Here is a 6,000-nt window from a genome sequence, read left to right as displayed (position 1 = left end):
TAATCATCAAGCTTTACAATATGTGAATAGTCTGGGAAAGTTGAATCAAAGACATTTGAAATGGGTCAAGTTTTTGCAAAGTTGTACTTTTGTTTTGAAGAAAGGGAGTGGAAAGTCTAACAAGGTTGCACATGACTTAAGTTGAAGGAAAAATTTGCTGACAAAGATGCAAATCAAAGTTGTTGGGTTCCATGAAATCAAGAGTTTGTTTCCAAAAGAACTTGATTTTGGAGAGGCTTGGAGAGCTTGCATGGAACCTGTTACTTTAGGCAGGACCAAGTGGTTGGATTTTGTAATCCAAAATGGGATGTTATTTAAAGGAAGCCAGTTGTGCATTCCAAAGAGTTCCATGAGGGAGAACCTAATCAAAGAGAATCATAGTGGAGGACTGGTTGGACACTTTGGTCGAGATAAGATCATTTCTCTTGTTGGTGAGCATTATTGGCCATAATTAGAGCAAAATTTTAAGAAGTTTGTGCAAATTTGTAGAGTATGTTAGATCACAAAAGGGTAAAAGCACAAACCTGTGTCACACTTTTATAAAGGCACCGGCCAACAGAACCAAAAACTATTTAACTTCGACTGCATAAAAGTGGCATTTCTAAATTGAATTTTGAAATGAGGTAAACTGATTAAATGTAGAATTATTAATAAAATTTATGCTTGTTATTTTTTAAAAAATTTAGAAAAAAAATTGATATTTTTTTATAAATTCAAAGACAATTTTTGCATTGTTGAAAATTAGGGGTTCTAGTCGCTGCCACCAAAAAAATGAAAATGGACTTTTTTGGGGGGGGGTTTTTTTCCAAATAGAGAACATATATATGCAATGTTAAAAAAAAATAAAAATTGATGTATATTTTTCTCGTTATAATATTTTGAAGTTCAACATAGCTAAACTTGACAATTTTCATTCGGCATCACCTTTTGACTACTAAATTTATCATTATCCAAAAAAAAAACCCTTTTCAAGAAGATTCTCTCATCTAGTGTAAAATAATTTTTAATTTTTTTTAATTTCATTTAATATTTATTTTTTAATTTCTAATCAACCTCTTTTTTAACATTAAAAAGCTACTCACAATGTTTAATTAATAAAAAATATTAAAAATTATCAAAATAGTAAAAAAAATTATATGACCGGATTCATTACTTTGAGCTCTACAAAAGGGTATTTCTAGATTTTTGTAAAAAAATATTCTACTTGAAGAAAAATTGAGCAAAAGTGAGAAGTTTGAGAAATACAGAGTTTTTTCCCATTTTTGTGCCACGTCACAATGACACATAGGATAGTCCGGTCGGACTAACCTTAGTTATAACATTTTTTTAAAAATTGATTTTTTGAATGGAAGCATTTGAACGAAGGGGAGTCCGACCGCGCTGAGTCTGACTAGACTCCCGGTGCCATTTTGGTGCCACACAAGCACCACGTGGCACCATGTGGCTTGGGGGTAGTCTAGTCGGACTACCCTCAGTTGGCCCAAAATGTGACACAGCTCCATGCTTTGCCCCAAAAGGCACTAGGCAGAATACAAGGTTGTATCAACCATTACCTATATCAAAGAAGCCATGGGAGGATATTAGTATGGATTTTGTTCTTGGCTTACCAAGGGCTCAAAGAGGACATGATTCCATTTTTGTGGTCGTGGATAGATTTTCTAAGATGACACATTTTATTCCTTGTAAGAAGACTAATGATGTTGTTCATGTGGCAGATTTATTTTTCAAAGAGGTGGTGAGACTACATGGTCTACCAAAGAGTATAGTTTCAGATCAAGACACCAAGTTTGTTGGGTACTTTTGGAGGACATTGTGGAAAAGGTTGAAAACATATTTGAAGTATAGTTTAGTACACCATCCATAGACCAATGGGCATACCAAAGTGGTGAATAGGATTTTGGGTAACCTACTGAGGTTCTTAGTAGGAGATAAGCCTAAGGGATGGGAATTGATTTTACCACAGACAGAGTTTGCATATAATAATTTTGTCAATAGGAGTACTAGTAAATCACCATTTCAGATTATATATGGAAGTAGTCCTAGAAATGCTTCAGAATTAAGGGAGATGGATAAGGAGAAAAGAGTATCGTCGAAGCTAAATACTTTGCACAGCACCTGAAGAATTTGCATGAAGAAGTGAGAAAGTATATTAATAAGGTAAATAATTAGTACAAGGCTAATGCATATTAGAAAAGGAGATATAAGGAATTTCATACTGGAGAAGTCATGGTTAACTTGAGAAAAGAGAGGTTTCCAATGGGAACATATAGTAAGTTAAAGATGAAGAAATTTGAGCCATGCAGAATCCTAAAGAAGTATGATTCAAGAAATGCTTATGAGGTAGAGCTACCAAGTAGACTTAACATTTCACCATCTTTAATATTTCAGATTTTATAGAATATCATGAAGGTAGTATTGAAGATGAAACAACAAAAGTGTAGTGGAATGTTCCAACAACTACTTTAGAGGATGAGATAGAAGACATCTTAGATAGTCATGTGGGCAGAAGCATAAGAAATAAGCAGTATGAGGAGTATTTGGTCAAGTGGAAAAAAAGGCCTATTGAAGATTCTTCATGGTTTTCTAAAGTAGAGGTTGATCACCTTGGTTTTCCTCTAAACACCTGAGATTTGACAAGCTCACTTCTCAAATTACCTTGGGTGTTGGATGCAGGAGCATCCAGGGTATAGGAGCAATCTTGCATTACCCAAAAAAGGAAATGTTGTATTTTACTTTGTTTTGTGGTTTGTCCTTGGTTTTGTGGGACCCATTAGGTTGGCTACACTGTATAAAATGTGTAGAAGCTAAAAATAGCCAAAAATAGTCATGCATTATTTTCAGGAATCTTGCTCATTTTTTTGGTCGTATGGATGTGAAAATTGGTTTGAAGGAGCAAAATTGAAAAATAAGATGACTAGTGAAAGAATCACCTCAATATCCTAAACAGTTTGAAAGTTATCAAAGTTTTTGTCCTGAGAAATTTCTCCAATGAAGCTTAAAACTCAAAATTGAAAATCTTAGAGGCCTCGAAAAGGTTCAAAACCCAAACAAATAGATCTTTGATATAATTTTTGTTGTAGATCTCTTCGTGAGCTTTCCAACGATATATTATAACAGAAAATCAGAGGCCCAAGTCAAAAGTTATGGCTCCTAGAAGTTGTGTGACCAAAACTCAAATTTCAATGAAATTTCAACTAGGAGGTAAAAAAAAAACTGATGGACCATTGGGCGCCAAAAGGAGAAAATTTACACTTCTAGAACATTCTAAGGTGGTTATAACTACTATATAAAGGGATGAACAAGGGTTACAAAGGTCAATTCATGTAGTGTAGATTGTGGCTTTGGCTTGCAGACTATTGTAATGGGAATGCCCATCTGATTGTTGCATGATATTTATGAATGGTGTAATTTTATTTCATTGAGATAATAGAAAGGAAGTGCTTCCTCTCTCGCATTTTATGTTTATTTCTCTATTGTTGATGTGTGTTTGGTTTATAAAGGGAGTACCCTTCATTAGCATACCTTGATTAAGTTTTGTTTGATCCTCAAGCAAGGGTTTAAGGATGTCTTCTATAATATCTTCAAAGAAGGTTGGTCATGGATGCCATCTTGAATGCATGAACTTGACTTCACTTCTTCTCCAATTCTTGATGAATGATATATTGCTTAGTCACTCGAATTGAATTAGGATCTTGATTTTTGCCTTTTAGAAAAGTTAGGTTTCAAATGAGAGGGGTAGACCTCCTTTTATACTTGAGTGCCTAAAAACTAATTGAATTTTTGGAGTAGGTTGACACAGGATCAAATTTCCCGCTCATCTAAGAACACTGTTATGAGGACCAAAAATGGGTCCTAGTTGAGAGGACCAGGGCACTCAGCACCCTAGTCCTAAGCTAGGACCAAGACACCATGCAGAAACTTGACTTCACTTCTTCTCCAATGCTTGATGAATGACTAATTTCATACTCACTCGAATTGAATTAGGATCTTGATTTTTGCCTCATAGAAAAGTTAGGTTTCAAATAAGAGGGGTAGACCTCCTTTTATACTTGATTTCCTAAAAACTAATTGAAGTTTTGGAGTAGGCCAACACAGGATCAATTTTCTCACTCATCTGAGATGACTATTGTGAGGACCAAAAATGGGTCCTAATTGAGAGGACTGGGGCACCCAGCACCCTAGTCCTGAGCTAGGACCAAGACACCCAGCGCTCTGGTCCAGACAATCAAGACTCAGTCTTGGAGGGAAGGCACAAAAGAAGATGAAAATGAAGGTTTGTGGATGGTGTGAGTAGAATCAAAAAAGGCATTGGGCATCAAAAGACAAAGCACTAAGGTGAGGTCTAAGTGAGGACAAAATTGTATACAGATTTAATTTAAGACGCTACATTCAGCTCCCATTTTAGTGGGAGTATAAGACTAAGCATACACATGCTAAAGTACAAAGTTGCATTGAAAAAAATTCACCAAGATATCAAAGAGACAAGATGCACCAAGCCCCCAAGGACTTTAGGATCTTACTACTATAATATCAAGATAAAAGGGACCACACATGAGAGAGAGAGAGAGAGCATGACTAAACTGCCCTTGTAAGATTTGCTTACTATGAGTCGTGAAAAAGAAAAATACCAAATTATAAAGCAAAAGGCTCAATTTGCAAAGTAACTTGAGTATCAAAAATATGTCATGGTGTGTGCATAAAGTGTAACATTGAGCAGAGTGTATACCCCCATGTTAAAGCGATTGCATATGTTATTGGGAGCAATTTCTTTAAGGTAGCAGGCATCCAAAATACAATCATGTTACCGCAATGAGATGCTCCCAAGAAAGGACAAACCAAAGGATAATGGTCACAAAACATATAGAAAATAGCACATAAGGGATCCACTAAAGTTGGGGTGGGTATCCTCTTATGATAGTACCTCATACCCCAAAGGCAGTGGAACTACAAACACAATGGAAGAAGAGCACAAGAGAGAACAAACAAGTGTCGTTTTCAGTCAACATGGAAGAGACCAAAAAAGAGATCCCAATGCTTTGCATCATCCCCAAGTAGACAACACAAGGAAAAAGATATAACATATAGAAGAATTGAGATACAAAAAGAGGAATGTCACAGTGGATTCAACCTCTTTATTACCTTGCACCAATGGAGTAACAAGGGTCATCCAAAGAGGACCTAACATAACACAAAAAAATATCAAGCAGCACATCATGGGAGAAGCACAGTATGAACAAACAAACAAGCACACAAAAGAGAATCTAGGGAACGAATGAAGCTAGTCAAGCAAATCGTCTGCCTCCCAATATTTCTTAACATCATCTAGGGATGGTGGAAAAGATGCAAGAGGAGCCACTTTCAAGCACAACATATGGAGCTACTACAATTTCCAAACAAGGACCATTATCTAATAATGAGTCACTTTGTTTGTCAGTTGGACCTAAGATTAATGCTTTTGAAAAATGTGAAGACAACTGATGATTAATCTCAACAAGATCATACATGTCATCAGAATTATTATAATCAACATTGCTAGCCTGAAAAATATTATCATCATCCATATCATCATCTAAATTAATAAAAATAAGATCTCTAACATGAAAGAAGTTGAACCATCATTTTTCTTAAGCATTTTTAATTTAGGTGATTTAATTTGAGCTTCCTCCCTAGGCTCAAGCAAAGGTTGGACAAATGGGACCAAGTCAGCATTCAATGTTTGCAGGGAGTAAATGGTTGGGAAGCAATCTCACGAGACTTAGCACGGTGTCTTCAAATTGGTGTTCTCTCGTACAATGATTCCTTTTAGTTTTAGTCGAGAGTTGTGAAGGTTTAGGATCAATGGACATGGGCTTCTTTTCTTCCATTATAGGAGGAGCAATGGAAAAAACCATAATAGGTTGAGGGAGACTTGATCCTTTGTAGTAAGGAGGAGGCAGGACTGAGGCATATATAGGAGAAATAGTAGGAAGAATACTAGGTCCATTATGAAGAGGAGGGATA

The sequence above is a fragment of the Cryptomeria japonica genome, chromosome 7 (genome assembly GCF_030272615.1).
Source record: "Cryptomeria japonica chromosome 7, Sugi_1.0, whole genome shotgun sequence".
Classification (NCBI taxonomy): domain Eukaryota; kingdom Viridiplantae; phylum Streptophyta; class Pinopsida; order Cupressales; family Cupressaceae; genus Cryptomeria; species Cryptomeria japonica.
This window is presented reverse-complemented; position numbering follows the sequence as displayed.